This window comes from Pleurodeles waltl, chromosome 10 (assembly GCF_031143425.1).
Source record: "Pleurodeles waltl isolate 20211129_DDA chromosome 10, aPleWal1.hap1.20221129, whole genome shotgun sequence".
Lineage (NCBI taxonomy): Eukaryota > Metazoa > Chordata > Amphibia > Caudata > Salamandridae > Pleurodeles > Pleurodeles waltl.
Window position 1 is genome coordinate 104,076,882 of NC_090449.1, and position 13,131 is coordinate 104,090,012.

Here is a 13,131-nt window from a genome sequence, read left to right on the forward strand (position 1 = left end):
CCATATTTAAGGAATGGAGCAAGCCGATGCTAAGGCTGGTTAGCGTCAAAATACATGACGCTAACCAGGTGGGGGAGGCGTAGGGCAAACTGGAGATTGTGCATGAAAGAATGGCGCTAGTCAGGTTAGAGTCAAAATAATGACTCTAACCTGACTAGTGCCATTGTTAGACGCACAACCCACATGGACATGACTCCAGTCTAAGTAAAGACAGGAGTCATGCCCCCCAGCCTAATGGCCATGCCCAGGGGACTTAAGTCCCTTGGGCATTGCCATTGGGCACAGTCCCATACAGGGGGCCCAAGTTGGGGCCCCCAAGAGGGAATAAAAAAAAATTAAAAATACTTACCGGGACTTCCCTGGGATGGGTCCCCCATCCTGTGATGTCCCTCTGGTGTGGTTTGGGGTGTCCTTGGGGCCAGGGAAGGGAACCTGTGGGCTTGTCCCCTGGTCTCTGACCATGGAAACATGCCCACAGGTCCCCTAACGCCTGTCCTGACCCAGGCGTTAAATAATGGTGCAAAGCACGCTTTGCACCATTATTTGACGCATCCTCTACCCTGTGCACCGTTTTAGCACAGGGGATAAATATGGCGCTAAGACCATAGTAATTCTTTGCACAGGACCACCTACCTTGCATCTCATTGACGCAGGTAGGTTTCCACATCCAAAAAATGACTTAAACTCCAAAACATTGGCACTAGACAGATCTAGCGCAATAGTATAAATATGGAGTTCGTTTTGCACTGAATTTGCGTAAAAAAGACACACATTTGGTGCAAAACAAGTGTAAATATGCCCCATAATTGTGTTTTTTAAGTTTGTGATGCTTTTGCATCAAAAAATGACACAAACGTGGCGCAAAAAAAAGAATAAATACGGACCTGTGTGTCTTTCATTTGAAATTCCTGTTTCATGTGTCTAATTCATAAGAATGAGACCATGTTAAGCAGGCCTTGAAATGGTTAATGTGACCAGCACTGTTTGGGGCCAGGGCAGTGTTGGGTGATATCAGGGACACCCTATAACTTGATCCCAAGAATCTTTGAGAGATTCAGGGGAGGTATCGAACAGCAAGGGCAGATCCATCTACAGAGCTCATGCATAAAATAGTTACAGCGCCTCCCTTCACTGTTTTGGTCAGTGCATAATATAGGTCTCATTTATCAGTAAAGTACATACCCAATTGCGTTTCTTAAGACGCACACTGGTCGAGTAACAATAATCATAGCATTAGAGGGCATTGGCTTCTCCTTAAGGAACTTTAGAAGGATGAATGGGCATGCATTGCATTTTTTTGCACTTTGGGTCACTAGACCTGAAAGGATGTGGAATTTCTGGTTCTAGAATTTGCAATCATAAGTGGCAATTAGGGCCAGATGTACAAGGAACTGGCGCAGCGCGGCTCTGTGTCAAAATTGGCAGCATTGTGCTGCGTCAGTTCTGAAACACAAGGATGTACCGTATTTACAAAAATACTGTGCACCCCTGTATTTCCCCTAGCGCTGGCACTAAATTTAGCTGCCATGGCCAATGAAGGCACTCTTACACCAAAGTGCAAGGGTGTCTGCATTGAAGAGAATGAATGTTTATGTGCAGGAAGGTGTCCCTTCCTGCACATAAACAATCTACAATGGTGATTTATCTCTTCTATGTGTGCTGCAGTATGCAGTACACATAGAGGTAGCAAATTGTCATTATTGAATAATTGTTTATGTGCAGGAAGGGATACCTTCCTGCACATAAATAATTATTCATGATGTTTTGCTCTTTCTATGTGTGCTGCAGAATGCAAAAACGAGGAGAAATAAAAGTATTTCTCCTCATTGCGCCATGCTAACGCCACCATTAAGATGGCATTAGTTTTTGGTGCTGCCACAGATTTACAAATTCTTGTAAATCTGGAGCAGCATCAAAAGCAATGGGTGCTGCAGTGGTACACCCAGAGTACCACCCATTGCATGCCCCTCTGCAACAGAAAACTGCATTGGAGGGGCCCATATTTACAAGGTGGTGTTAAGCCACAAAGAATGGCTTAGTGCCGCCCTGTAAATATAGCGCAGTGCACAGCGCCACCGTAGCATCACAAAATGGCACTCTGGTCGCGCTAGGGGCTTGTAAATATGCCCCCAAGTGTTTTCTAAAACACACTAGGCTAGTTGCATCGGTCTTATTCTAATAGGACTTTAAACATATTTAAATGTTGGTCATTCTTACCCCAAAGGAAGTTTTAGAAGAGTGGTATCAAATGCGTAAGCACAATTATTTTTCTCACTGTTATTTTCATTCTGTATTTACCAGCATGCAATACCTTCACCCTATTTCAAGATGGGAAGTTAATATGTAAGACAACTGCTTTGCTGTCACAATCCAATAATGCTTCTCGTTCATGCACTACAACAGAATGTTTAACATATACTACATGGTAATCCTGAATTCCAGCTCCCATCATGTATTCTTGGTTTTTGATATGCTTGGTCCCCCGACCCCTTGAAATGCTACCTACATTTGGAAAGATATTGGCTGTATCAACATATGTGAAGCAGAGAAACAAAGCACAAGGTGTGAGTACACAATATAGTACAGAACCAATACCCACATAAAATGGTTAATATGTGCACTTGTTTTTACCATTTTAAACACTCACTCCTGATAATCTAATCCTTTCCTTCTGACTCACCAGAACCATAGTCCTAGAGACCTGACTTCACTAATACAGGTGCTTTCTGTCTACCAAGAAAACAAGGCCCAGATTTATGAAAAAGTGGCACATCGGCAGTGATGTGCCACTTTTTCAGCACCTCTCAACTGGCACCTAACAACACCATGGGTGAGCTGTATTTAACATACAGCACACATAGTTAAGACAATAGCATCAAAAGTTTTGATTCTATTGTGATGCTTTGCTACACTAGCGTCAAAAATCTTGACGCTAGTGTAGCAAAGTGCAAGGAGGCCCGTTGATTACAATGGGTGCAGCACGTGAACGCCTGCCCTTGAGTAGGCATTAAAAATTATGCCAAAATTGTGCAGTGAAATCTTGTAGATTTCACTGCGCCATTTTTGCAGGCCTCCTAACGCTGGAACTCCCCCTTGCATACATTGTGCCTGAAGCAGGCATAAAGTAGCGCAAGGAGTCACAAAGTGGCACAATGTATGCATTGCGCCAATTTGTTAATATGGCGTGGCAAAATGTGCCTCCTTGAGCCACATTAGTGTAAAAAAATGACACTCATGTGGCACAAGGAGGTGCTAAGTCTTCTAAAATCTGGCCCCAAGTTTTTTTCCTCCGCTGAATGTGTTTATTTGAAAATGACTCATAAGAGGCCTGACTGTAGACACTGTACAGGGGTGGGCTATCTACTGGCTCCTGGGTGCTAACTCTGGCTGGCCCTAATGTATCTTGAAATGTTCATCAAGATATCTACCACTGTGTCAAACCCTAATTTCTCTCATTGCCACAAGACTTGTCTAGGTCCTTCCCTCTCGTGTGTCCTCCTACCCTTTCTTGCTCCCGTTATTTCTTATTTTCCTTCTTGTTGGTCAGGCACTCAAAGGCCCATTTTATACTTCTTTAGCGCTGCATTTGCGTCATTTTGTGACACAAAAGCGGCGCAAACTTACAAAATACAATTGTATTTTGTAAGTTTGCGCTGCTTTTGCGTCAAAAAACGGCACAAATGCGGCCCTAAAAATATATAAATAAGGGCCAAAGTGAGCTCTCCATAAAGCATAATTGCTCTATCTGGGCAACCAGTGTCCTGGAAAAGACCTCTCCATCTACAAGCTTCCTTCTTCATCCCCTATATGTAGACTTCTCTTTCCCTCTCGTAGGTCCTGTATTCTGTTTGTCTGATACCCTCAGCAGTCACTTCCCTCTGACTCTTTCCCTTCCACCTTTCTTTCATTCATTCAAACCTTTGCTCTCCTTTTATCTCTTCCCACATTTTCTCTCCTCTCTCTTACATGGTACCTCTCTCGGGGTCTCTATTTCTAGGTTTCCTAAGGAACTTGCTAAAAGAGAAAGGATGGAGAAGGAAAAGGATGAGTAGGACTGGATTAGAGGAAATAAAGGTCTGATGGAGAGTGAGAGAAGGGCTGTCTGGTGGAGGATAAGGGGAACGGCTGTTGGGAAAAGGTTGAGTTATGTGGTTGTAGGATGGCCAAAGGCCTCTTTCCTCCTCATTCTATAACCACCCAACCCTTACTCTTTCCTCAGCCATCTTTATCTAGTCTGCCTCCTATCAGTATGGATGCGTTTGAAGGACCCTGTCCTTTGTTTCATTCTCCTGGTGTCCATTGCTAGACCTTGAGAAACTGATTGCTTACATGTCATCAGTAGTGAATTATGATCAATTAATGCAATATTGTGGGCATGTCCAGCAGTTATATTTGTTACTCTGTTTGGAATAACTCTGATAAGAATTTTGGTGAGAGAAAACGCTGTTTAGGTGTCAGTTCTTAGCCTGGGTGCAAGGATGCCAGGGTGTGCCTAATGTGTTCTTTTGTGGTAGGGCAAGGTATGAAAGTAAGTTGATATTGATGCCTTGCTGAGGTGGAACTGCTTAGCCAACTGTATTAATTTGGTGCTATATTGTGTGAGGGATGAAATGCATTTAAAAAAAAAAGTGGCATGTCTTGGTATTTATAGGGTAGTTAAGGGTTATCTTCCAAGACCATTACCCCAGAGGAGTACAAAATTATGCCTTTGAAGTACACATGCCAGTAATACTGATGTGATAATTATAACATATTAAGAACACACAGAAGGGAGGGGTGTCTTCCCAGGCAGTCCATTTGATATTCAGTGCAAAGTCGTTGATTTTACAGTATATTGATGTAAGAAAGTGGCGAGGGCAGATGCTGACCACAATGAATACTATCATTTTGCTGTCAGGAAGAACCCCAAAAGTCACTGCATTAACCTGAGTTCAACCCCCTGATATGTGTGGTACAGAGCAAACATACTTAACTTAGGGCAATGTGTAAAGTATTTATACAGTACTGTTAGAAATGGGGTCTCTAGTTTGCAGTGGTTTGCACCCTGTCCAAACAGGGACCATGACTCTAGTCAGGGTAAGGGAATCACACAGTTAGGATAACCCCTGCTCACCCCCTCAGTAGCTTGGCTGAAGCAGCCAGGCTTATCTCAGAGGCAATGTGTAAAGTATTTATTCACATACACACAGTAACACAGAGAAAACAGGAAAAAGGAGTCTACACCAGTTTAGAAAAATAGCCAATATTTATCTGAATAAAGCAAAACCAAAACAAAAAAAATCCTACATACACAAGTCAAGATATCACTTTAAAAAATCTAAGCAAGTTTAGTCCAAAGAAATCAATAGATGCTTTGTTTTAGGGCAAAGTACCTTAGATGCGTCAAACACCAAAGTTGAGAACAGGTGCAGGGGAGGTGAGGCTCTGGAAAAGCAAGCAATGTGTCAGTTCCTTACTGCCAAGGGAGGTGATCGGCTAGTACCCTACTGTCACAAGGAGGGGATGCGTCAGTGCCTTACAGTCAGGGAAGGTGATGTGTTGAATTCCGGACATGCAGCCTTGGTTGTCCCTTTACCAGAAACAAGCATCCTTGACCCTGTTCCTGAGGACCTGGCCTGGTAGTTCGCACCGGACTGTTCCCATGAGGAACTGGATCAACACTGATTTGCATACGGATAGGTCCAAACTGGAATGGCATGGCAAGTGAAAAAAATGATGGAATAAACCCAGATCTGTGACTGGGGGTTGAATGTTTGATTTGTTCCACATTCCAGTCATTATCTGTTCTTTTTGCACTTTCTAAAAATTGCATTTTCAATCTTAAAAATTGTGAGTTCAGGGACCCCAAACTCCTAATCCCTACCTGCTCCCAATGGGAAATTACACTTAAAAGATATTTCAAGATAATCCCCATGTTACAATATCGTAGAGATAAGTCTTGCAACAGTGAAAAATGAAATGAGCAGTATTTCACTATCAAGACATGTAAACCACACCAGTACATGCCCTAGCTTGTAAATACATTGCACCCTGCCCAAGGGGCTGCTTTGGGCATACCTTATGGGTGTTTTACATGTAATAAAAGGGAAGTGTGGGCACTTGCCAGGTCGACATGGCAGTTTACAACTGCACACATAGACACTGCAATGTTAGGCCTGAGACATGTTTGCAGGGATACTCATGTGGATGTCACCATCTGTGCTGTAGGCCCACTTGTAGCATTTGGGCCCGTATTTATACTCCGTTTGCGCCGAATTTGCGTCGTTTTTTTCGACGCAAATTCGGCGCAAAACTAACGCCATATTTATACTTTGGCGTTAGATGCGTCTAGCGCCAAAGTATGAAGAAAGAGCGTCATTTTTTTGCGTGAACGCCTTCCTTGCGTTAATGAGATGCAAGGAAGGCGTTCCCGTCTAAAAAAATGACGGCGACGCAAATGCGTCGTATTTATACTCCCGGGCAAAAATCACGCCCGGGAGGTGGCGGGTCAAAAAAACCCGCATTTGCGCCTGAATTTAACGCCTGGGTCAGGGTAGGCGTTAAGGGATCTGTGGGCTCAGAATGAGCCCACAGGTGCCCTCCCCTGCCCCCAGGGACATCCCCTGCCACCCCTGCCCACCCCAGGAGGACACCCAAGGATGGAGGGACCCATCCCAGTGAAGTACAGGTAAGTTCAGGTAAGTATAATTTTTTTTATTTTTTTATTTTTTTTGTGGCATAGGGGGGCCTTATTTGTGCCCCCCTACATGCCACTATGCCCAATGACCATGCCCAGGGGACACAAGTCCCCTGGGCATGGCCATTGGGCAAGGGGGCATGACTCCTGTCTTTACTAAGACAGGAGTCATGAAATGGCGTCTGGGCGTCGAAAAAATGGCGCAAATCGGGTTAAGACGATTTTTTAGCGTCAACCTGACTTGCGCCATTTTAAGACGCCCTAACGTCATTTTTTCCCAACGCCGGCGCTGCCTGGTCTACGTGGTTTTTTTCCACGCACACCAGGCAGCGCCGGTCTGATTGCGCCGTCTAACGCCATTCCATAAATACGGCGCCCGCATGGCGCTTCAGAATGGCGTTAGACAGCGCAAAATTTTTTGACGCTAAACTGCGTTAGCGCAGTTTAGCGTCAAAAAGTATAAATATGGGCCTTGATTTCCAGGGCCTGGGCACACCTGGTGCACTATACTAGAGACTTATTAGTAAATCATATATGAAAATCGTGGATAAACCAATCACCAATACAAGTTAGGCAGGGAGCCCTTGCACTCTAGCACTGGTCAGCAGTGCTAGAGTGCCCAGAGTCCTAAAAATAGGTGGAAGAAGGCAAAAAGTTTGGGGATTTAACCCTGCAAATAGGGCCAGGTCCAACAAGTCCAACAACTGCCAAAACGGGAATAAAGTAAAACCACCAAATAATAAAAATTCCTGACCGATTTAGAAAATAGAGTAAATTTGAATGAAGAAAATGTCACAAAACAACACAAATCCAAGAAGTGGAAATTTAGATAAAAGGTTTTAACATTCTAAGTGAAAATGGCTCTAAAAAGTGCTAAGCACCAATTATGGTCTATAATCACGGTAAACTCGGACCTAAACGCACTTTGAGGCCCACCACTATGGATCCCAAGGTCAAATCCATCAAGCAGCACCGCCCGGTCAAAGAATTAACTTTCAGATTCATGGACATATGTATTAAACATTTGCGTTGCCCGTGCACCAAGCAACAGGGTGCAAGAGCGGGGCATCTCTTAAGTTAGATTTATCTAGCTGCGAACTACCACTTTGTGTGGCTTGGAAAATCTAGAGTAGCGCAACGCATCGCAAATCACTGCACTGCGTTACTCTGCACTGGGAAAGCATTCCATGGGTGGAGTGTGGGTGTTCCCATGCATCCACCATGGATTTTGGTGCATTCCTAGATTTTCCATTACTGGTAGACCTGTGAATGCGTCAGAATGCTACGCGTATCCAAGTGAGGCGTAACGAGGAGAAATATCTTAACTTCTCCTTGTTACTTCCTCTTTCTATGTGTGCTGCATTCTGTAACAAACATACAAAGAGGAAAATGCCTCAGAGGATTGTTTTTGAGTGGGAAGGTGTCCTGCTTATAACGCATACACACTTGCACCATGGTGCAAGGTTGCCTGAATTGGCGTCAGGCAGCACATTGTGTGCCAGTGCTGGAAAAAGACAGGAATGTGCAGTATTATCCTAAATATGGCGCATACCTGCCCTTTCCCTGTCACGCAGCACAGAGCAGCAAGGTGACTGCTGCGCTGCATGATTTAAAAAAAATATATATTCCCCTTAGTCTGCAAAATTGAAGTCAGAATCTTTCAGTGGGGCGAAGCAGCAGGTTATATCCAGGGATGTCACCAGGAAGTCAGATAAGTGTTGCACGAGGCCCTGTTGATGTCATTAACTTTGATTGGAAATATCAGATTTCACTCCCAGAGCTGCCATTGTGCCATTAGATACCTTCAGTGCTCTCGCGCAATCGAGATTTTTACCTCAGGACGTAGCCTCTGAAATGGAGCTCATAATTTTTCATTGCGATGAAGTAGCAGGCTGTATTCAAAGAGGCTTCAACGAGGTTGGATACCTGCTCACTGAGGGCCTGCTGAAACAGATTTGCTGCTCTTGTGAAGCTGCAAGTGGTACAACCCTGTTTCTTCAGCCCAGCAAAGCCATGTCACAATCAACTGCCAATGGGTCAACAAATTAGGGGACATTGCCCAGGCATTAGTATACAGAAACCATTCATTAATTGTGTTGTTTGTGGTGCAAATCCTTCCTTACCATTTCGGTGACTGTGCTGATCATAATCAAATAAACACTGATCTCTGCGACCCGATCTCTGCGCCAGAAAACTTAATAGTACCTTCCAAAGAAAGCAATATCTATATTGTCCAGAGTGGGCAGGGCAGTTGACAACTTGCAATATGCACCGTGCATGATACAAACACAAAGTATGAGTATACAAACTGTAAGGGGGCTGTTAACGGTCTGTCACAGACCCTCCCGACCTGAATATGAAATCATGAAACATGACGTTCCGGAGATATCAGAGATGAACTTATTAGTCTGGTACTGCAAAGTTATATAGCATGATCTACGGTGTTATCGGTCCCACAGGAAAGCAAGAAACAATTCTTTCAGGGAAAACATCCTCACCCACCATTTCAGCATGCTGTATTATAGGATTCTATCCAACGCTAGGGGGCGGTGCAGTGCCTGGAGGGCCCTTTTATTGGGGGCTTTTTAGTCAGGATTTTTCACTACTTGTTTTAAGTGCTCAAGTATCAGTGATAATAGTGGGTGAAGTGTCAGGTGGATTAGAGAATTAAAATTGTCTATAGTTCCCCTTAGGACCTTTATTTATGTGAACTGGGAATCTATGGCAAGCCTAAAAAAACGGGGGACCAGTTGAACCTGAGGTGTTCGGTGATCCATCTCCTATGGTCGACATGTTTCACGCTCTATTGCCTCATCTGGTCAAGTGGCATTTTTTAGGACCTTGTCGTGTTACTGGCAGGGACACCATATTGCAAAATGAAACTCATGTCCTTGGGTGCAGGCTCACCGTATCCTAGAGGGGCAGAAAGGTCTCAAAGAAGGAGTGTATCTCTTGGAACACGTCAGTCACCAAAAGTAGGAAGAAGGCATCTGATTAACACATACTGGCCCAGATTTAAGAGAGCCTAGCACCTCCTTTCACCAGATTAGTGTCATTTTTTTAAGCTAATGTGACATGAGGCCAAAATCGCCACACCATATTTACAAAAGTGGCGCAATGCATGCTCTGCACCACTTTGTAACCCCTTGCGCAACATTATGCCTGCACCAAGCATAATATATGCAAGGGGAGGGCGTCTCCCCATTAGTGGGACTGCAAAAATTGTGCAGTGGAATATAAGAGATTCCATTGCGTCATTTTTGCAGCTACTTTTAAAATCTGCACACAGCAGGCATTAAAAGGGGGCACACTATTGCTTTCAATGGGCCCCTATGTACTGTGCAGGATAAGCACCAACATTTTGGTGCTAATCCTACACAGTACATCAAATGCTATTGTCCCTACCCTGCGTCTTAGTACGCCTTATATTAAATACAGCGAACACATGGTGGCGGTAGGGGGGTGCTAAAGGACGCAAGACAACTGGTGCTGATTGGAATTTTTAAAATCAGGGCCCTTAGTACTGTGTGCATCAGAATAATCACATCACTATAGGTTTAGGCAATGAAATATATAGTAGGGTTCCTCCAAAAGGTCCTGAAGAAACACTGTGTGACCAGATGAGCCAATAGAGTGTTAAACATGTTGACATAGGAGAAACATGTTGACATAGGAGTTTTGGAACTCACTACTTCTCTGACACCATACGAATGGATTTTGTAGTAGTTTATTCAGTGTACAGTAATTAGTAGGTAGACCTAAAAACAAGAAATTCTATTCTGTTTATTTGATGTTTTATAATGCCTTCCAGTGTATTTCAGTGTGATCTTTGGATATATTTCTGTATTTTTTAAATATTTAGATTCTTGTCAGATTTTTCACATTTGTGTTTTTGTATTTTGCGCAGTGTGCAAAGTGCATTTTTTATTATTTATTTTGTTTCTGTTTTCACAACTGGAGGAGACGTTTTGTTGTGTGTATTTCCACCGTGTTGCCTGGGTTTAGAAGTGTTGCTCGCCTTCTCTTGCTTACATACAGATTCCAGCGGAATTCTCAGTACTGGTTCGTACACTCACCTTAGGCCTCTGTGAAATTTTTATCATGCCGAATCTTATGAAATTCAAATTTTGCCATTTCACTGGTGTGAAATTTCTCTTAGTATTTACCCATAGGAAAGTTGTCCATGCAAATAATATCTTACAAAGACAGCAAAACCCCAGTCCACAGGCATTTTGGGCCTGATTTATACTTTTTTAGCGCTGCATTTGCGTCATTTTTTGACGCAAAAGCGGCGCAAACCTACAAAATATAATTGAATTCTGTAAGTAAGTATAAATCTGGCCCCTTGTGTTGGACACAAACTCTCACTGGTATAGCGTGAGATTTTTGAGCATGTGGTATGATCTTGGTTTCATTTTCATTTGCTAAATACTAGACAATACACCAAATGTTATAGAAGTTTTGAGAAAATTACATGTATCTGGTAAAAATTGCCACTTTGTCCACCCATAACACATGGATATTGTATGTACATTATGAATGCCTTTGGACCTCTAACAAAAATGCAGACTACTACCCTGATTTAGCCTCTATTTTTTATGCATCTTTCTTTGGTGAAAAAAACACTTTTCAGAATGTTTCTCACTCACCTGATTTGACATTGATAAGAGACTCCCCTTTCCTTTCTCGGATTAATGGGAACATTGTATGATTCTGTTTATTTTAGACACTTTTAATTAACACAGGTGATTTCTTACTGTTATGTAAGTAAAACGATTAGGACTAGGGACAGAACAGAAAAAAGTGTAAGCTCTTGATGGGTGAGAGCGACCATCGGTCTGTCTGCCCATCCCGGAAGCTCATGCAAGGTTTGCTGAAGCCCTTTCAGTCCATTGGGTGTTGCGCATGTGCTGATGGAGCACTTCGTTTTGAGCATGAGGGGACATGGGGGATTTGTAACATCAGGGCTGAACCTCAAATGTCTGAGAGGAAGAGAGTCTTGTACTGTCCTGCTGGAAACGTTCTAGTGTTTCCACCAGTCACTCTGCTGAGGGCTGGCTTCTACACTCACCCCACACCCATCCATCACAGGTGCCACCAGTCAGGTGACCCTGCTGATAAAAAGGGCTGGTGCACATGCCCGAGGCCAGTTCTACTAACCTACTGCTATATGTCTGCATCACCTTAATTAGGAGTATGAGGGCCTAGGGCCCACAACATTACAATGGTGACGAGTGGGTCAGACCCCACGTGGGCGCTGGCACCAACTTTAACATTGTTCGTAAGGGGTGAGTAGCCTTCGAATAAGGCACCCAACACCCCCTGCCAGCAAGACTCCGGTGCAGGGTGACAAGACGGCCACCCAGCGCGGACACCGGTGTCTGCAGTGAGGCCCTGCAGTCGCCGCCTGCTGTGATACTGCTTGCTTAACAGTGCTGCCCCCTCTCCCCCACAGAAGCGAAGAAGCCTGTCTGCTGCCCCACATGCTGCGTTCTGGGCCCAGCGATAAAAGGTAGGAGAAGCGCCCTTCCGTGACGCTGTCTGTGCCGCAAGTGAGAAAGCTGACCAAATGTTCCAGGACCCCAGTGATGTGCTTACAGACAGGGAGTGCCCACGGGCCCCTGGAGCGTGAGTGAGAGCACCTGGGAGAAAAGTGAGCAGGTTAAACGTCTCGTCTAACACTGGGTGATAAGCATTTGCATGCGGCTGGTCAGCACAGTGAGAAGGCCCAGCCCACTAAGAACAAGCCCTGTGACAGTGCATGCCCTCTCCACAATAAACAGAACCTCAGCGCCTGCAAGCAACCCCCTGGTTAGACCGGAGTGGAAGACTGACACAGCCAGGAAGAGAAAGGCTTGCCACTGGGCGCACTGGATGCCAGCTGCAATGTAATCTCTGCTCGCAGGTGAGCAGCACGTGGCCCATAGCACAACAACAGCTGGCGCCATTCCCCACATCTGAGGTATGGACATTAAAAGAAAACTGCACTGATGTTGAATGCCCCCCACTCACCAGTGCACTGCGCGCTGCAGGAAGAAGGTGTAGAGGTCCCTCCTGAGTCATCTGCAGGCTGTGGTTGGAGCACCCCCTCCAACAGTTGAGAAGACTGTGCCAGTACTCCTTCTGGGTGCATCACAGTTGCCGGGCCCACAGCGCAGGAGAAGCTGCCAAGACAGCGAAAGGCGTGGCAGCTGCGCCACCTAGTGGTGTTCTGCTGCACCGCGACGAGCCCAGGAAAAACATGCTGCAAGGCTACCTAGTGGTACCCAGTGAACCATACTAGGGCAGTGCGAGTAGCATCTGCCCACAAGTGGGTGTTTTTTTAAAATGGAAAACCGGCACTGCAGCCTCAAGAGAAAGCAGCCATGACAGGCGAGGCATGGTGTGCCCCTGCCATCCACTCAGCATCCCTCTTGAGGTCCAAACAGGAGCAGGACTGAAGAATACTGTGTGCA

The 13,131-nt window shown here is 44.7% G+C and overlaps 1 protein-coding gene across 1 annotated transcript in view; it reads right to left on the reverse strand.

Moving 5' to 3' along the window:
* BAIAP3 (BAI1 associated protein 3) overlaps positions 1 to 13,131 on the reverse strand; it is a 976,697-nt gene that overhangs the window by 23,904 nt on the left and 939,662 nt on the right. The window lies entirely within an intron of this gene.